Source organism: Marmota flaviventris, chromosome 2 (assembly GCF_047511675.1).
Source record: "Marmota flaviventris isolate mMarFla1 chromosome 2, mMarFla1.hap1, whole genome shotgun sequence".
Lineage (NCBI taxonomy): Eukaryota > Metazoa > Chordata > Mammalia > Rodentia > Sciuridae > Marmota > Marmota flaviventris.
The window spans coordinates 80339990-80361825 of NC_092499.1; the positions used below are offsets into that span (position 1 = coordinate 80339990).

Sequence of the window (21836 nt, forward strand, 5' to 3'; positions counted from 1 at the left end):
TAGAATGGAACCACCATTAGACCCAAATAACCCACTCCTCATTCTATACCCAAAGGACTTAATAACAGCATACTACAGGGACACAGCCACATCAATGTTTACATTAGCACAATTCACAATAGCCAAACTGTGGAACCAACCTAGATGCCCTTCTATAGATGAATGGATAAAGAAACTGTATTAGAGTAGAGTGCCGGGGTTCCCACCGGAGATCTGGGCTGACTGATCCGTGCGGCCTGCCCAACGGCTACAGACGGCGGGGCACCACCGAGAGGCGACCAGCAAGCAGGGAGAAACGTTGCTGGGGATTCTGTGAAATCCTGCCGGCTGAACCCCACTGAGCCCTGGGCTGAGTTCGGGATTTCAGACGGGGAAGGAAGCAGTACAGTTCTATCCCCCACAATGGAAACTCCACCAAGGAAACCAGCAGCCACCATCTTGGAGAGCTGAAGTAACCACTGCCACTCTCCGACAGATTGCAACAATAAAACAGGTGTGTGTTACTCAGCTCAGCTCCCATACAGCGGGGAATTCGCATAAAATCTCTCCTAGGCTTTCCGGGGGTGGGATTAGCAGAGCAAGCCTGCATAAAGACTCGGGGAAAACTAGAGACACCTGACCTTCAACTCGCCCTCCCATTAGCGGTGAAAACGAACCCTGTCTAGCCAGCGCTGGGGGAGGGGCAAGCGGAAAAAATCAAAACAATATAGTGCTGGGGTTCCCAATAGACACCCTTCACACCCAACAAACGGCAGGCCCAGAGTACAGTTTGAACTGCCGAGAGGCATCACTCAGGGGAAATCTGGTCTAGCAGGAGAAACCAGGGAACTAGAGGCCAGGCCCTCACGACTGGGTGGCTGGAGACCGCCCGCCCGCCGGCGACAGACCCTGTGACTGGGCGGCTAGAGATCGCCCGCCCACCAGCGACAGCCCACCCGCTGCCCCTGCGACTGGGCGGCTGGAGACCGCATGCCCGCCGGTGACCGACCGCACGACTGGGTGGCTAGAGATCGCCCGCCCGCCAGCAACCGGGAGCTGAAACCAACCAGAGACAGTCCAGTCCCACCTCCCCATTCGGACACCCTGGCAAGGAGCCTGGGGCCAGCCATAGCAGAGAGGTGACGTCACTGGAGCTCGGCCATCGGAATTCTTTCCCAGCAGAATCCACTTTAGCAGGCATAGTCTACCAACACAAAGGAGAGACAACAGAGATATACAAAACCAAAACAAATCTATAGAAGAGAGCAGAAACACAGCAATCAAATAGAGCTGGAAACTAATGTGAACATCATGAAAAAACAAGGGAAAAAAGGAGTACAAACAATGCAAGACAACTTAATTCTACAGGAGGACCTAGAAGCATCAGAAACAGGGATAGGGAAAGAACTCAAGGCATACCTAACTCAGATGGAAAGAAATATTAGAGAAGACATGAGGCAGCAAGTCCAAGCAATAAAAGTATATTTTGAAAATGAATTAAACAAACAAATTCAAATGGCAAAGAATGAGCTTTACCAGGAGATAGAGATCTTAAAAAAAAAATCAAACAGTAATCCTAGAAATGCAGGAAACTATAAACCAAATTAAAAACTCAAACGAGAATATTACAAATAGACTAGATCAAGTAGAAGTCAGAACATCAGATAATGAAGACAAAGTTTATCAACTTAAAAAGAATATAGTCAACACAGAAAAGATGCTTAAATCCCACGAGCAATCTATTCAAGAGATATGGGATGTCATAAAAAAAACAAATTTGAGAGTCATCGGGATAGAAGAAGGCATAGAGATTCAAACCAAAGGAATGGACAACATATTAAATGAAATAATCCTAGAAAACTTCCCAGAGATGAAAGATGGAATGGATTGCCAAATCCTGGAAGCCTACAGGACCCCAAACATTCAAAACCGTAATAGAACAACTCCAAGACATATACTTATGAAGATAGCCAACATACAGAACAAGGAGAGAATATTAAAAGCTACAAGAGAAAGGAGGCAGATTACATTCAGGGGTAAACCAATTAGGTTAAAGACTGATTTTTCATCACAGACTTTGAAAGCGAGAAGATCCTGGAACAATGTATTTCAAATGCTGAAAAATAATGAATTCCAACCAAGAATACTGTATCCATCAAAATTAAGCTTCAGATTTCACAATGAAATTAAAATCTTTCACGATAAACAAAAGCTAAAAGAATTCGCAGCCAGAAAACCAGCACTGCAAAGCATTTTGAGCAAAATAATACAAGAAGAGGAATTGAAAAATAGTGCCCAAAACTAACAGCGGGAGGTATCTCAGTAAAGGGGGAGGAAAATAACCAAAAAGTAAAAACGAGCCAAACTAAAATAAATAAATAAATAAACATGACTGGAAGTACAAATCATATTTCAATTGTAACCTTAAATATCAATGGCCTAAACTCACCAATCAAGAGACATAGGCTAGTAACCTGGATCAAAAAAACAAATCCAACAGTATGCTGCCTTCAGGAGACTCATATGATAGGAAAAGACATAGACAGGCTGAAGGTAAAAGGTTGGGAAAAATCATACCACTCACATGGCCCTCGGAAGCAAGCAGGAGTGGCCATACTCATATCAAATAAAATCAACTTCAAACCTAAGTTAATCAAAAGGGATAAAGAAGGACACTATATACTGTTAAAAGGAACCATCCACCAACAAGACATAACAATTATCAATTTATATGCACCAAACAATGGAGTTGCAACGTTCATAAAACAAACTCTCCTCAAGTTCAAGAGTCAAATAGACTACAACACAATAATTATGGATGACTTCAACACACTGCTCTCACCATTAGACAGATCCTCTAGACAAAAACTGAATGAAGAAACTATAGAACTCAACAGCAAAATCAATAACCTAGACTTAACCGACATATATAGAATATATCAACCATCATCAAGTGGATACACGTTCTTCTCAGCAGCACATGGATCCTACTCAAAGATAGACCATATATTATGCCATAGGGCAACTCTTAGTAAATATAAAGGCATGGAGATAATACCATGCACCATATCTGATCATAATGGAATGAAACTGGAAATCAATGATAAAAGAAGGAAGGAAAAATCCTACATCACATGGAAAATGAACAATATGCTACTGAATGATAAATGGGTTACAGAAGACATAAAGGAGGAGATAAAAAAAACTCTTAGAGACAAATGACAATACAGACACAACATACCAGAATTTATGGGACACAATGAAAGCAGTTTTAAGAGGGATCATTTCTTGGAGTTCTTTCCTCAAAAAAAGAAAAAAACCAACAAATAAATGAACTCACATTACACCTCAAAAACCTAGAAAAGGAAGAGCAAAACAACAGCAAATGTAGTAGAAGACAAGAAATAATTAAAATTAGAGCAGAAATCAATGAAATTGAAACAAAAAAAACCATTGAAAAATTGATAAAACTAAAAGTTGGTTCTTTGAAAAAATAAATAAGATCGACAGGCCCTTAGCCATGCTAACAAAGAGAAGAAGAGAGAGAACTCATATTACTAACATACGGGATGAAAAAGGCAATATCACAACAGACACTACAGAAATACAGAAAATATTTAGAAAGTATTTTGAAACCCTATATTCCAATAAAATAGAAGATAGTGAAGATATCGATAAATGTCTTAAGTCATACGATCTGCCCAGATTGAGTCAGGAAGACACACACAATTTAAACAGACCAATAACAAAGGAAGAAATAGAAGAAGCCATCAAAAGACTACCAACCAAAAAAAGCCCTGGATTGGATGGGTATACAGCGGAGTTCTACAAAACGTTCAAAGAAGAATTAATACCAATACTTTTCAAGCTATTTCAAGAAATAGAAAAAGAAGGAGCTCTTCCAAATTCATTCTATGAGGCCAACATCACCCTGATCCCGAAACCAGACAAAGACACTTCAAAGAAAGAAAACTACAGACCAATATCTCTAATGAACTTGGATGCAAAAATTCTCAATAAAATCCTGGTGAATCGAATACAAAAGCATATCCAAAAAATTGTGCACCATGATCAAGTAGGATTCATCCCTGAGATGCAAGACTGGTTCAATATACAGAAATCAATAAATGCTATTCACCACATCAATAGACTTAAAGACAAGAACCATATGATCATCTCGATAGATGCAGAAAAAGCATTCGACAAAGTACAGCATCCCTTTATGTTCAAAACAGTAGAAAAATTAGGGATAGCAGGAACTTACCTCAACATTGTAAAAGCTATATATGCTAAACCTCAGGCTAGCATCATCCTAAATGGAGAAAAACTGAAGGCATTCCCTCTAAAATCTGGAACAAGACAGGGATGCCCTCTCTCACCACTTCTATTCAATTTAGTTCTTGAAATACTAACCAGAGCAATTAGACAGACAAAAGAAATTAAATTATCGCTATTTGCGGATGACATGATAATATATTTAACAGACCCAAAAGGGTCTACAAAGAAACTGCTAGAATTAATAAATGAATTCAGCAAAGCAGCAGGATATAAAATCAACACGCATAAATCAAAGGCATTCCTGTATATCAGCAACAAAACTTATGAAATGGAAATGAGGAAAACCACTCCATTCACAATATCCTCAAAGAAAATAAGATACTTGGGAATCAACCTAACAAAAGAGGTGAGACATTTATATAATGAAAACTACAGAACCCTAAAGAGAGAGATAGAAGAAGATCTTAGAAGATGGAAAAATGTACCCTGTTCATGGATAGGCAGAACTAACATCATCAAAATGGCGATATTACCCAAAGTTCTCTACAGGTTTAATGCGATGCCAATCAAAATCCCAATGGCATTTCTTGTAGAAATAGATAAAGCAATCATGAAATTCATATGGAAAAACAAAAGACCCAGAATAGCAAAAGCAATTCTAAGCAGGAAGTGTGAATATGGAGGTATAGCGATACCAGAGTTCAAACTGTACTACAAAGCAATAGTAACAAAAACAGCATGGTACTGGTACCAAAACAGGCAGGTGGACCAATGGTACAGAATAGAGGACACAGAAACCAATCCACAAAACTACAACTTTCTTATATTTGATAAAGGGGCCAAAAACATGCAATGGAGGAAGGATAGCATCTTCAACAAATGGTGCTGGGAAAATTGGAAATCCATATGCAACAAAATGAAACTGAATCCCTTTCTCTCGCCATGCACAAAAGTTAACTCAAAATGGATCAAGGAGCTAGATATCAAATCAGAGACACGGCGTCTGATAGAAGAAAAAGTTGGCTACGATCTACATACTGTGGGGTCGGGCTCCAAATTCCTTAATAGGACGCCCATAGCCCAAGAGTTAATAACAAGAATAAACAAATGGGACTTACTTAAACTAAAAAGTTTTTTCTCAGCAAGAGAAACAATAAGAGAGGTAAATAGAGAGCCTACATCCTGGGAACAAATTTTTACCCCTCACACTTCAGATAAAGCCCTAATATCCAGAATATACAAAGAACTCAAAAAATTAAACAATAAGATAACAAATAACCCAATCAACAAATGGGCCAAGGACCTGAACAGACACTTCACAGAGGAGGACATACAATCAATCAACAAGTACATGAAAAAATGCTCACCATCTCTAGCAGTCAGAGAAATGCAAATCAAAACCACCCTAAGATACCATCTCACTCCAGTAAGATTGGCAGCCATTATGAAGTCAAACAACAATAAGTGTTGGCGAGGATGTGGGGAAAAGGGTACACTTGTACACTGCTGGTGGGTCTGCAAGTTGGTGAGGCCAATTTGGAAAGCAGTATGGAGATTTCTTGGAAAGCTGGGAATGGATCCACCATTTGACCCAGCTATCGCCCTTCTCGGACTATTCCCTGAGGATCTTAAAAGAGCGCACTATAGGGATACTGCCACATCAATGATCATAGCGGCACAATTCACAATAGCTAGACTGTGGAACCAACCTAGATGCCCTTCAATAGATGAGTGGATAAAAAAAATGTGGCATCTATACACAATGGAGTATTACGCAGCACAAAAAAATGACAAAATCATAGAATTTGCAGGGAAATGGATGGCATTAGAGCAGATTATACTAAGCGAAGCTAGCCAATCCTTAAAAAACAAATGCCAAATGTCTTCTTTGATATAAAGAGAGCAACTAAGAACAGAACAGGGAGGAAGAGCACGAGGAAAAGATTAACATTAAACAAAGATGAGTGGGGGGAGAGAAAGGGAGAGAGAAGGGAAAGCATATGGAAATGGTAGGAGACCCTCAATGTTACACAAAATTACATATAAGAGGTTGTGAGGGGAAAGGGCGGGGGGGAAACAAGGGAGAGAATTGAACAACAGCAGATGAGGTAGAGAGCGAAGATGGGAGGGGAGGGGAGGGGGGATAGTAGGCGATAGGAAAAGTAGCAGAATACAAGAGTCACTAATATGCCATTATGTAAAAATGTGAGTGTGTAACCGATGTGATTCTGTAATTTGTATTTGGGGTAAAAATGGGAGTTCATAACCCAATTGAGTCAAATGTATGAAAGATGATATATCATGAGCTTTGTAATGTTTTGAACAACCAATATAAAAAAAGAAACTGTATTATATATACACAATGAAATATTACTTAGCATTAAAAGAGAATGAAATTATGGCATTTTCAGGTAAATGAATGGAGTTGGAGAACATCATACTACGTGAAGTAAGCCAATCCCAGAAAACAAAATGCCAAATGTTTTCTCTGATAAGAGGATGCTACTCTGTAATGGTGGGAGGGGTGGGACCACTATAGGAAACTTGGATTGAGCAAAGGGGAGGGAGGTGAGGGGGTAGGAAAGATGGTGGAATAAGATGGACATCATTACCTTCGGTACGTGTATGATTGCTTGAATGATGTGACCTTACTTCATGTAAAACCAGAGAAGTGAAAAACTGTGTTCCATTTGTATACAATGAATCGAAGCTGCCATGTATAACTGATTAGAACAAATTTTAAAAGTGGCTGGCTCCACTGTAAGTCAATGTGAACCAAACTGTCGTGTTAGTCTTGTTTATACACATCATGATCAAATCTAAATCTAAAGAGCTAACATAAAGAGATTTAACAAGGAAAATAATGGAGATTTTTTCATAAAATGTTAGTCACTCGAATATCACCTAAACATGATATCAGAAACATCAAAATTAATGAATTCCAAAAGTCCTCTGGTTTTTTACTTAGGTAGTCATGCAGAGCTAGTGACACCCATGTGACTTGAGCAGATGTCCATGGCAAGTATTGACTCCAGCTCAGCAATCAATGTACAGCTCCTGTTCATCAATGTTGCAAAGGAAGAGTGAACATGACTTAGGTCATTAAATTAGTCTACAAATCAATCTATCCCAAAGAAACAACTCTTTTTTATTTTTTAATAGTTCTTTATACTTTTGCATAATATTGGGGTTCATTTTGATGTTATTATGTATAAGGAAAATAATTTGTTCACAATTCAGTCACCAGTACTACCGTTTTCCTCTCCTCCTTCCTTTCCCTGTCCTTTTCCTCTACTCTTCTTATATTTCTTCCATTTATTTACAGATTTTTTAATTTGTGCATTATGAATATACATAAAGATTAAATTCACTATGGCATATTCATATATGTACACAGGAAAATTTGTTCAGATTCATTTTGTTCTTCCCTTTCCCTGTCCCTCCTCCCTCCCCCTCAATCCCCTTCCTCTGCTCCACTGATCTCTCTTCTATTTTCATGAAGTTTCCCACCCACATATTTTTTCTTTACTTATTTTGATCTAGCTTCTGCTTCTACATATGAGGGAAAATGTTCAACCCTTGATCTTGAATCTGGCTATTTCCCTTAGTATGATGTACTCCATTTCTATCTAGTTACTACAAAATGCCATGATTTTCATTCTTCTTTATGGCTGAGTAAAACTTCATTGTGAACATATAGCATGTTTTCTTAATCCATTCATCTATTGATGGGCACTTAGGTTAGTTCCACTGCTTGGCTATTGGGAATTGTGCTGTTATAAACACTGGTGTGGCTACATCTCTATAGTATGCTGATTTTAAATTTTTTGAATGTATATTGAGGAATGGGATAACTGGATCATATGATGGTCCCATTCCTAGTTTTTTGAGGAATCTCCATACTGATTTGCAGAGTGGTTGCACTAATTTGTAGTCCCACCAACAAGGTATGAATCCCCACATCCTCACCAGCATTTATGATTATTTGTATTCTTGATAATCACCAATTTGACTGAAGTGAAATGAAATCATAGAGTAGTTCTGATTTGTATTTCTCTAATTGGTAGAGATGTTGAATATTTTTTCATATAATTATTGGCTATTTGTATTTCTTCTTTTGAGAAATATCTTCTTAATTATTTTGCCCATTTATTTATTGGGTTATTTTGTTGTTGGTGGTGGTGGTGGTGTTAAGCTTTTTGAATTCTTTATATATTCAGAATATTAATCCTTAGTCAGAGGAGTAGCTATCAAAGATTTTCTCCATTCTATAGGCTTTCTTTTTGCACTCTTAATCATTACCTTTGCTGGGTGGAAGATTTTTAATTTGAGCTATCCCACTTGCTGATTTTTGGTTGCATTTCTAAAGCTTGTCAATGTCTGAACCAATATGAAAGTGTTGACCCTAAATTTCTTATATAAGTCTTTGATGCACTTTGAGTTAACTTTTATGCAGAATGAAAGATAGGGATCTAGTTTCATTCTTCAAGATATGAATATCCAGGTTTCCCTGCACCATTTGTTAAAAAGGATATCTTTCCCCAACATATGTTTTTGGCACCTTTGTTGAATATCAGATGATTTTATCTATGTGGGATTGTCTCTGCATCTTCTACTCTATTTTTTTGCATGCCTGATTTATTGCCAATACCATACTGTTTTAGTTACTATTGCTGTGTACTATAATTTGAGATTGGTATAGAAATGCCTTCAGTATTGCTCTTCTTGCTCAGAATTATTTTGGCTATTCTGAGTCTCTTATTCTTCCACATGAATTTAGAACTACTTTCTCTAATTCTGGGAAGAATGTCATTGGTATTTTGATGGAGATTGCATTAATTCTGTATACAACTTTTGGTAGTATTACCTTTTTGATAATGTTAATTCTGCCTATATAAACACATAGGAAGTATTTCCATCTTCTAAGGTCTTCTTCAATGACTCGCTTCAATGTTTTTTTTTAATTTTCATTGTAGGAAACCTCCATCTCCTTCATTAGATTTATTCCTAAAGTGGTGTGTCTTTGTTTTTTGAGGTTATTATGAATGGGGTAGTTTTCCTAATTTCTTTTTCAGCAGGTTCATTATTGGAGTATAGAAAAGCAATTGATTTATGTTTGTTAATCTTGTATCCTGTTTCTTTGCTAAATGTGTTTATCAGGCCTACAAGTCTTCTGGTGGAGTTCTCTCAATATAAGAGAGAGAATTGGGTCTTCTCAATATAAGATCATGTCATCAGCAAACAGAGATAACTTGATCTCTTCTTTTCCTGTTTCTCTCCTTTTAATTTTCTTTTCTCACCTAATTACTCTTGCTAGAGTTTCAAGGATTATGTTGAATAGGAATGGTGAGAGTGGACACCCTTCTCTTGTTCCTGTTTTTAGAGGAAACGCTTTCAGTTTTTCTCCGTTCAGTATGATGTTAGCTTTGTTCTAAAGCCCTTTTATTGAGGGGAAGACACTCAAGAAAGTCCTACCCAAATGAGGCAAGGAGTCAGGACTCAGGGGGTTGAGTCTAGCTTCCTGATGTCTTGCTGTCAGCAGATTGACTGAAGTCTTGGAAGGCCATGCCCATCTCAGGTGCTATGTGGGATCGAAAGGCAGAGCAAGCAAAAGGGACACATACATGCACAGCCCAGAAATAGCAGCAACGTCAGTCCAGTCCACTCGTGTGCTCAAAATGCTCATAGCTCACACACACCACCCATGGCTGTCCCACAAGTATAAATTTTCAAAATAGTTTCTAAGAATCCTCTGGGTTTTTGCAATGCTGATATCTCCTTTTGAATCTCAGATTTAATTAATTTGGATGTTCTGTCTCTTTCTTTGGTTAATTTGGCTTAGGTTTGTTCAAACTTGCTTATTTTTTCAAAGAACCAACTCTTTGTTTTATTAATCCTTTGTATTTTGTCATTGTTTTTCTTCTCAATTTCATTAAATTTGGCTCTGGTTTAATTGTTTTTTGTCTTCTCTGGATTTTTGTATTATTTATTCTTCTTTCAGAGACTTAAGGTGTAATATTAGATTTTTTATTTGATATCTTTCTATTTTTTAATGAAAGAACTCAATGTTATAAACTTTTCTCTAAGAACTGTCTTCATACTATCCCAGAGAATTTGATATGTTGTGTCTTTTTTGGAAGGGGGTGTACAGGGGCATTCAACCACAGAGCCACATCCCCAGCTTTATTTTGTATTTTGTTTAGAGAGAGGGTCTCATTAAGTTGCTTAGTGCCTCGCTTTTGCTGAGGCTGGCTTTGAACTTGTGATCCTCCTGCCTCAGCCTCCCCAGCTGCATTTGCCACCATGCCCAGCTATATGTTGTACCCTTTTTCTCATTTGTTTCTAAGGTCTTCTTCAATTACCTTAGAAACAAAAATTCTAAGAATTTTTTTTTTATTTTTCCCCGATTTCTTCTATGATACACTCCTCATTCAAAAGTATATTATTCCCAGCAGTGGGGAGGCTGAGGCTGGAGAATCACAAATTCAAAGCCAGCCTCAGCAACTTAGAAAGGTGCTAAGCAACTTAGCAAGACCCTGCCTCAAAATAAAAAATAAAAAGGGCTGGGGATGTGGCTTAGTGGTTAAACACTACTGAGTTCAATTCTTGGTACAAAAAAAAAAAGGTGTATTATTTAATCTCAAGGTATTAAAATGGTTCCCATTTTTTTATCTTATCATTGATATCTAATTTCACTCCATTTTGATTTGATACAATGGATACAAAGAATTACATCTATTATTTTGTATTTGCTAATATTTGTTTTATAATCTATTTTACAGAAGTTTCATGTTCTGCTGAGAAGAAAGTGAATTCAGTCATCAATGATTCAAATATTTTATAGATATTTCTTAGATTCATTTGATTAATTGTATGTTTTAGTTCCAAAGAGCCTTCACTTAGTTTATGTCTGGGTGACCTATCTAATAATGAGAGATGTGTTGAAATCACCCAGTATTATTGTATTGTGCTCTCTTTGATCCTTTATATTGAGAAGAGTTTGTTTTATACATGGAAGTGCACTGTTTTTTGGGACATAAGTATTTACAATCATTATATCTTGTTGTTGGACTATTCCCTTAACCAGTATGAAGTGACATTCTTTGTTTTTTCTGATTAGTTTTGGCATGAAGTCTACTTTGTCTGGTATAAGTATAAATACCTCTCTTTGTTTTCATTTTTTATTTCTCATTCTTTCATCTTCAGTCTGTGGTTGTCTTTGTCTATAAGATGTGTCTCTTGTAAACAACATATGGCTAGGACTTTTTTAAAATCCAATCTGCCAATCTACATCTTTTGATCAAATAGTTCAGACCATTTACATTCAATGTAATTATAGAGAGATGATTTTTATTTCCTGCCATTTTGATTAATTTTTAATGCTTAATTCAGATTTGGTTCTCTTTTAATTGACTATTCTTCTAGTACAATTCATTCCTATGCTGGTTTTCATTTTTATTTTACATTTCTTCTACATGGAATATTTCATTGAATATGTCTTACGTTTCAGGCTTAGTGGTTATGAAATCTTTTAGCTTCTACTTCATGTGGAAGGTTTTTTTTCATCTTCAATTATGAAGGATAGTTTTGCTGGGTTAAATAATCTTGGTTGACACCTATATTCTTTCAGGGCTTGGTATATGATATTTTAAGTCATCCTGGATTTTAGGATCTGGTTGAAATTCAAATTGGTTTACAGGACCTACCATTTTTCTCCTGAAGCTTTTAAAATTTTTATTCTGCACAGAAGGCATTTTCATTATAATGTGTCTTGGAGGGAATCTTTTTTTAATCTTACTTATCTGGAGCTCTATATACCCCTTGTATTTGGATTTCCATTTCCTGCTTAAGATTTGGAAATTTTTCTAACATTATTTCACTGAAAATAAGGTGCATTCCTTTAGTTTGTATATCAGATCCTTCTTCCAGCCCAATGCTTCTTAAATTTTGTCTCAATATTTTTCCGTATTTCTTGAATATTCTGATAATGGTCTCTTAACATCTCTTTTATTGTTAATTTTATTTTTAAGAGTATATACATTATCTTTAAAGCCAAAAAATCTATCTTTATCTATCTTTAAAGTGATCTAATCTATTGGTGATGCTTTCTATTGGATTTTTTTATTTGTAATTAAATCCTTAATTTCCAAGATCTCCATTTGGTTCTTTTTCAGAATCTCTTTTTATTAAAATGATCACTCACTTCCTACACTTTCTAAGTTCATTCCTTATGTCTTGTTTAGCTTGTTGAACATTTTAACTATGAACTTTCTAAATTCTTTTCCAACATTTTCTCCACATAGTGTCAATGGGGTCAGTTCTTGAAATGTTATGGGTTGTTTGGGTGGTTTTTTCCTCACTTTTTCATACTGCTTGTATGTCTACCCATCTACTGAGATGATTATTGCTTATTCTTTTATGCCAGGAACTATTTAGTGAGTTTCTTTCTCTTAAGAGCCCTGAGTTAGATGAATGTCCAGGTATTTATAGTTTCACTCTATGTGTGTTCTCTCCTGTTCCCAGTATAGGCACCACTTTGAGAGAAGATACTGAATCCTATTCATTACAGTCACTTCAGAGTAAAGCCACATAATATTCAACCTTATGAAAAAATAAAAATATATTGATATCAATCTTTACAGTTCCTCTACTTCATGTGGAAAGTTTTTTTTTCATCTTCAATTATGAAAGATAGTTTTGCTGGGTTAAGTAATCTTGGTTGGCACCTATTTTCTTACAGAAAATCATCTAGACATAAACTTGTAGAAAAGTTCTGGAATAGGTTGAAAATTAGTTATTAAATATAGTAGAATTGGTATTATGTTATATAGGGACTAAAAAGAAGAGTGGAGAAAAACTGGACAAAAGAAGAGAAGGGGAAAAAAAGGAAAAGGAAAGAAAAGAATATTACAAACTGGGGTAAAAAGAAGAAAAAAGTGAATGGAGAGGGGAGTTTGAGGGACAATCAGGTATGCAAGAGGGATAAGAGGAACAAGGCAAACCTGAGCTAGGAAAGCAAAGATAAAATGATTCCAATTAATATTAGAAGAAATGCCATTAAATGGGTTGAGGACACAATATTGAATACTAGGGCAAAAACTTTCAATCAAAATAAAGACCATGATAAAAGTTGACATTACTTATGATAAACCATGCAAGGTGAAGAAAATTTTTATTGAGTCTAGATTTGAATTCCATTTCAATTTTTAAAAGATATCCATCATTTTTTGACTTTGAATTCTCCCAAAGGTACAAGAGCAGAGAAAGTAACTTCCCTATTTGCTGTGGACTTTCCACCAGCCAGCTCTCACTTGTCAGACCAGGGACCTGAGGCTGGATTCTCAAAGGACACAGTACTGTGTCTAATGGTTGTTTCTATTGTTTCTGTTGCTAATTACATATATTAAGTGCAGAGCATTTAAAGAGTAATTTTAAATTATAGTTAAATACATTATTACATTTTTAAAGAACTGGTATGTTTTATGTTTATTCATTTATTATGAAATCCATTAACTCTTAACCCAACTCTTATGAAATTTGTGTATAAGTTCAAAATATGTTTTTAATTTTCTCAGAACTAAATCTAGTGGTTTAATCCAATGCAATAAATTTATAGGGAACAGGGAGAAAGAAAGATGAGGAAAATGTTTAACAATTAGAAAAGAGAAAGAGAAGAGACAGAGAGCTGGGTGTCTCTGTTCAGCTTGATATCTTTGGTACTACAGAGAATATGGGAACTTCCGTTCCTCTTAAAACTTCTCAGAATATGCTAAGTGCAAGAAAAAACAATAAAACATTTCCAGGACACACTGAGACAATTTTTGGAGCCTGCTCTGCTCAGAATCTCCATAAGAACATCCTACAGATCTCTGGAAAGTTTATCTGAGAAACTGGAACAATATGAGGATGGACAACCCAGTGTTCTCCTGGAACCAGCCAGGCCTGATCCTGCTATGGATTGGGCGGATTACAAGAGCTGGTCTACATACAACTACCCTAGACCTACATGTTAGGTAGGATAATAGCTTCCCAAAGATGCCTGTGCCCTGATTCCTAAATGCCACACAACCTTTCATAGCAAAAGAAACTTTGAAGATATGATTGAAACAAGGATCTTTTTACATTTTTTAATTGACACATAGATATTTTATATACTTATGGAGTACAGTGTGATATTTAACACATATATAAAATGTGTAAAGATCAGATAGGAGTAATTGGCTTATCTATCACCTCAGATATTTATAATTTGGAATTAAGGATCTTGAGACAGAAAGACAGTCCTGGATTATCTGTGTGGCTAATACAATACAAAGTTCTTCACAAGTGAAAGAAAGGAGAAGAACCAAAGTCAAGAATGAGATGTGAAGTTAGAAGCAGAGGTTAATAGTTTTGCTACTGCTGACCTCAAAGAAGACAGAAGTGGCCACTAGACAAGTAATGTAGGAGACATCCAAAAGCTAGAAAAGGGAATAGATTCTCCCCTACAGTCTCCATAATCCCTGCTGTCAACCGAATTTAGTCCAGAGGAACCTACTACAGACAACTGTGATCTTGAACTCAGAGGTAATACATGTGCATGGTTTTTAGCTGCCAAATATATAGTGTCTGTTATTTCACCAAGAGGAAATAATACAACCAACTAGATAAGAGGTTGAAATAGTTGGTTTGTGGCAATGTGATGAAGGAAACTATGTGCCTAGAAGGACATATCTTTTATCTTGACTGTTTAAGTGGCTACTTCACAAATCAATATACAGTGTAATACTGTACAACTGGGCTAGAAGATCAGAAGATAAACTGTTGGACAGCATGATCCAACTTTGCAGCTAGCTTCAAAATCATGACATTAAGTTTACAAGTTGAAAGAAGATAAATCTAGGGTAAATTTATTCAAGAGGCAAGGAAAAATTATTTAAAAATGGTTTTGTCAATAAGAAATTCTGATGATAAGCCAGAAACCAGGGTGGGGGACGGGGCACACTTGTAATCCCAGCAAATCAGTAGGCTGAGGCAGGAGGACCTAAGTTCCAAACCAGCGTCCACAACTTCATTAGACCCTGTCTGAAAATAAACAAATAAAAAGACCAAGTGCCCCTGGGTTTAATCTTTAGTACTGCAGAAAGAAAGAAAGAGAGAGGAGGAGGGAGGGAGTAAGGAAGGAAGGAAAGAAAGAAGAAAAGAAGAAAGAAAAATATTAATTCTGATAATGTTCATAATGAAATTTTAGTGCAAACTCAGCCTCAAATGATTAAAATGCTGAGCAAGTTTTGATATGTGAATTTGTTTCCAGAAGTAAGAAATTTCTCTAGGAAAGTTAAAACTTGGCCAAGAAAGGAAGAGAAAACTGAATAGGGGAGTGGCAGGGAAGAAGGAAGAAACGGAAGGCAGAAGCAGATGGAGGCAGAAAAGAAATGGAAGGGAAAAGAAAGTGGGGAGGAAGTAAGGAGGAGGAAAGGTAGGAAGAAGGGTGGAGGAAACTTTAGTCAAACTAACAATAATGGAATTTAAAACAGGTAATGTTGATGTGAAACCCAATACCAGAATAGAATATGAAAAACAGATGGTATCATTATGTAGTTGTTTATAGCCTGAACTAGCCAATGATACAGACTTTCTAGGAAGGGGGGGTCTGTCATAGCCTCATTGAGAAGCACAACAGAGACCACTGGCTGTAGAATGAGGTGAGGTCTTCTGTACATTCTCTATGAGAAAGAGATTTTATATGGAGCCTCTCTGCCCCTGAGGCCATTGGTGACTACTAAACTGAGTGGCTATGTGAGTTTGGAGATCTATATCTATATCTATATCTATATCTATATCTATATCTATGTATCTCACGGAATATTTGCTTATAATTAAATCTTTTCTTTTATGACCAATGAAAAGAAAATTTCAGAATTAAGTAAAACAAAAATATTTTCTACCTTCCATTAAATGTGGTGTGAGAATTCCATATAGATATTTATGCCTTTTGCAGAGTTAAATTATTGCCAATGTTTTTGTTTCATAAACTTTTATAATTCACCTTTCCAAACAAGCAAGTAATATGCTCAAAGAAACAATTAAAATGAAAAGCATCCATCTGAAAAACAGTATTTAACTTCTCAAAAAGTTTACTTGGAAGTTGGTTGTTTGAATTGAAGCAAATTTGTCCTTGTGAACAGGTATATTATGATCTAACTGGTTTCAATGTCCCCCAGAAGGAAAAACCCTGAGAAGACTTCCACACCCTTGTGCCTTCTTAAGACTAGATAGATAGATAGATAGATAAATATCTTGCTTTCCTCTTATATATTATAGTATAGGATATGGTAATTTAAACAGAGCCTAACCCAATTTTTCTAAGATATGGTAGGGGTGAAGGTGTTGGCATTTCTGTTTGGAATGTTAATTAATCAGATCAAACATCCTATACCCATAAGTACCACTTTGAAACCAATGTACCCATATTCATACTCCCTTCTGCAGCCAGTTCAGAGGGATCTGCCTGCCATCTGGAGAGCTCCAGTTCAGCTTATGCCAGATAAACCCCTCTGCTGCTCTATGAGCAGAAGAGCCATTTCTTATACTCTTGTAAGAAATGTGTGGCTTTCACCCACTGTCAACCTGATGAGGTCAAACATAAAATGGTGATAGCACCCAGAGAATCATTTCTATACTCTTCTTGTTTTCTACAGCAGCTCTGTCAGACTCAAAGCTGGAGACTTGCCCCAAGAGGAAGCTGGTATAAATCCAGTGGGTTCATGGACAAGTGATGGACCATCCAACTTGTGTTTTCATCTGAGAGAAATGTAACTGAAACATCATCTCTGGATTCATAAAGTTCTAGTAACATAAATATTTGTGGTACACTTGGAATAAAATTAAATGTGCTATAATAAAAAAATAATTAAAATCAAATAATCAACTCCCTTTTCCTTTGAAAGAAATGAAGTAAGTATCATAGAGGCTAAGAATCTACTCAAAAGCTCCTAGAATTTTTATCCCCTCTCCTACTTCCACCTCCAAATCCCTGGTACCCTAACTATCTTTAACAGTCAGAGACGGAAGCATCCGGGGTGGGACGTGTTCTACCACTGAGAACAGTCAATTTTCATCACCTCCTTTGAACAGAATTCCTCTCAAGTCTGGGCCAACGTCCAGGAGCCTCACCAATTTCTTATAGATCTTATTTCCTCACAATTTATTTCACAGGGTTTTTTTAAGTGCAAAGGAAGCAATTGGTAAATATCTATGTATCATTCTCATAGATACAACTCTACGTGGTTTTACCAAAGGTTCAATCACTGAGGTGCACACAACCAAATTGTACCTTGTGACACCAAGGAGACAAGATCATTTAGGGGACACATGCCTGGGTTTCCAACCATCCTGATGCATAAATACAGCCATACTAGTTGGACAGCAGTTTCATACAAGTCACTTCTTATAATTTTTGAAGATTACAAGAAAACTACCATTACTGTGATGTTTCTGAATACTACCAAACAGATTCACTTATCTGTGATCTTCAAAAGAACTATTTATTCAATTATAAAAAACATTAAAATGGGGGCTGGGGTTGTGGCTCAGCAGTAGAGTGCTCGCCTCACACGTGCAAAACCCTGGGTTCAATCCTCAGCACCACATAAAAAAATAAATAAGTGAAATAAAGGTGTTGTATCCAATTACAACTAAAAAATAAATATTTTTTAAAAAACATTATAATGGCCCAGTTTTACCCCCAAAAAATAATAGAAGAATAAAATTCTTTAACACATGATAATTTTATGACATTTCACTGTATTTAATAAAGCTTTATTGGAACAGCCACATGCATTCATTTTAGTGTTGATGACAGCTACTTTTGCAATACAACAGCCAAGCAGAGTAGTTTCAGCAGAGACTGAATGGCCCACAAACCTAAACTATTTAAAGAAAGATTGGCCAGCTCTTTGTACAAAGCTTTACAAAAGTGACATCACTGTCTACTGAAATGCTGGTTACTATGTGAGTTGTCCAAATATTTACACCCCTAAGTGGAACCTGGAGAGCTCAGGGATGATATACATATGTTCTTTTACCTCACGGCTGACTGGCATTTTCTCCAAAGAACCCTGTTTTATAGTTGCTGGCTTAAATTTGTGGAATATGTATGTGAACTTTTGAATAATACAGTGTATATGAGAAAGAGCGACTTTCTTCATGTGTGTTAAACAGAATAGCTTATGAGGTTGAAGATGTTAAGAGGACTCAAATCAAAGACCACAGCTTCGAAATTTTATTTAATTGTAAGTCTGCATATAAGGGAGAGGCTGATCTGATTTTATTTTTAAAAGAGTTACTATGGCTAAGACATATATTTATATATAGTATATCTTGTATATATTCATATTACATAAAGTATATACATTTAAGTATTATGTATATAATATGCATATTTAATATGGATATATATACTGACTCCTCAAGGAGAGTATTGTGAGTGAGTTTGAAGGTTATATTAGACTTTAATATAATAGAGTATATGTGAAAGGTTATCCATTCTGACCAATAGTTTTCTTGAGCCCACAATGAAATGTGCATTGGAGCAAAGGATTAATAAAGTTGAATATTACATATATATATTTTTTATTGATCTCTATGTGTTTTCTTTCTCAAGATTATCTAAATATAAATCTGTCATCATCTGCCTTTATCTTGTTATTGGGTAATGACTAGTGATTTTACAGCTCACAGACACAAAAAAAACTTCAGCTCCCCCAGCAAATCTAGCACCATCACTGGCTTCATCCTCCTGGGCTTCCCTGGCACCAGGGAGGGGCAGATCCTCCTCTTTGTGCTCTTCTCCGCTGTCTACCTCCTGACCCTCCTGGGCAATGGCTCCGTCATCCACACTATTCACTGAGATCAGAGACTCTACACCCCCATGTACATCCTGCTGTCCAACTTCTCCTTCCTGGAGATCTGTTATGTCATCTCCATGGTCCCCAACATGTTTACTGACTTCCTGTCTAACACCAAGGTCATCTCCTTCTCTGGGTACTTATTCCAGTTCTATTTCTTCTTCTCCTTAGACTCTGCAAAATGGCTTTTCCTGGAAGATATGGCATTTTATTAGTTCCTTGCCATCTGAAGGCCTCTACATATCTGACCACTCTGACTTGGTATCTTTATACCAATTTTGTGGTCAACTGCTGAGTTCTTGGTTTTCCCTGGTTCTTGATTCCCATTATCATAATTTTCCATTAACCTCTGAAGCTTAATAGTTCAGGGATGTTGCTAGAGTTACTGGGAGAGCTGAAGTTTTTCGTGTGTCTGTGAGCTGTTAAAACATTAGTCATTACCCAATAATAAGATAAAGGCAGATGGTGACTTCGATTTATATTTAAATACTTATTTTAATATTTAATATATTCTAATACTTCTGAAGCTTAATACTTCAGTTTAAGTGTCCACATAGTCCCATCACCCAGTATATCCCATCACTGAGGAATATAGAAGTTTTTGCTTCATAATAATTCTGACAGAGACTTAGTGTCAAAAAATTGGCCATTGTGCCTTCAAACACAAAAGGCTTTTTGAATAAACATTCTGAAAGCCAAATATTTGAGCATCCTAGGATATAAATGTTCATCATTTATAAAAGTGTTGCTACCATTCAAAAGACAAAAATACTTCTACCCTATGAGAATAATGCTGAGAAAATCAATACATTCAAAAATCTTTCCATTGTTTATTGAATATCTTGTAGTCATATTATTAACAATGCTTGGTCTCACTAAAGATATCTCAAAAAAATAATAGAAAAACAATCCTGTTCCATACCTGAGATGGTATGTACCTGCCATGCTTACACATGCACACACAAAGAAGCAGAATGAAAATAAGGGGTCTAAATATGTGTGTCATATTTTAATCAATGCCTTAATTATTCAAAGGAAGCAAATTTCAAAATTGTGTCAACTTTTAGTGACATCTGCTAAAAACACTGAAATAACCAAAGGCAAAAATAAGGAGATGTATTCAAGAATTTCAGCATTTCACTATATACTTCCATGGTCTGTGCTTCTAAATTCTGGTCACAGTGAGAGAGTACATATTTATGTGGGTATCATGCTAATAGCACAGAGCTGACCAGGGAAATCAAATTGTTCCTTAATTTTTTTAAACAAAAAAAATTATTTAAAATTTTTAAATTAAGTAGCCCTTATTGAGCCATTTATTAAGTCAGTAGAAATAATATAAGAATTCTAATGCTGTAACTTTAATATCGACAAATTTAAAAAATCCAAACTCAATAGGCTCAAAATATGAATAAAATTGAATGTGAAATAACAGCAGGATAAACATGTTTTACCTAAGCTGGTGTTCCTTTAGTGTTTGCACCATCTTAACAGTTACCTGTGAATAAAAGAAAATAAATGTGTGCACCAAGAATTGCATGAGATAATGTGATTACCACTGGAGACTGGATCCCAGGAGCCCCTTATGAGCTCCCAATAGAAGGGAACACTGGGGATTGACAATCATGAAACAGAAAGCCCACTTTTGCAATCCACCAAAGACTATATCCCTTAAGACAAGGAGGTGGTATCAGAGCAACATAGATTAAGTCTCTCCTAGATAGTAAATATGCCAGTCTCTCTCCAAGCCTATGTGTACACCACCACTATGGTTGCTGGCTGCCTTCTGCCCTATCTGCCTTTTGCTGCAGTGAAAACAGAAGATGATGAGACAGAATCACCAATTCTTGGAGAAGATGATTTTAGAAGAGGTACAAGTATAAAACAACCCTAACCCATGCCCTTTAGCTCTTCCTTCTTTTGTGTGACTGAACAAACATAATCCCAAAAGTCACATGAATTGATGGAAAGAGATTCATCTTTACAAGCCAGAGCATTGGGAAACTCAGGGAAGAGAAGGACAGGAGGATGAGGAAGAACCCTCAGAAGTAAATAACTTCTAACTTTATTAACCACAAGTTGGAATCAGGGAGAATGAGCTCTTTAGGGGAACAGATATTTTAGTGAAGTGATATTTGGAAGGTTTAACACAAAATGGTTATCAGGAGCAGGCCTGAAAGCCTTCTCTTATTACCACAATGTTTATTTTAGCAATGTTTTCTTTTTTCAAAGAGCAGGTGATCAGCCTCTAGGAGGGGAGAGCAATGGGATAATGGAGCACACTGGATTGGTGAGTTCACTCCCACTTGATATTCCTCACCAAATATTTCTTGCTGTTTTACTTTGTCCATGTGGTTTTGAGGTACTCAGAATTCCTGCTATAGAGAAAATGCCCACAGATATTCTATGCCTAAGAGGATCGATACACAGGTTTTAAAAAGAGTCTTCAATTGGGGTGTGTTGTGAAAACTTCAAAGTCCCTTCCATCCTATGCAATAATCAAACTTATCCTTAAAAGGTATGACCTGATGTGATCTGGAAAGTAGTATATTTTTAGCTAACATATTACTGAATACTCTTCACTATAAACTTCTGTAGTGTCTGGGACTGTATTCTGTACCTACGTTTACCTGAATAAGCATCACACTATCATTTGCACTTTAAGGACCAAAAGATGACTGTCCCTCATTA

At 36.4% G+C, this 21836-nt stretch overlaps 1 pseudogene; it reads left to right on the forward strand.

Annotated features, from left to right (window-relative positions):
* Positions 1-18952: 18952 nt before the first annotated feature.
* LOC139704616 (olfactory receptor 11G2-like) lies at positions 18953-19491 on the forward strand (annotated as a pseudogene).
* The last annotated feature ends 2345 nt before the right edge of the window (positions 19492-21836 follow it).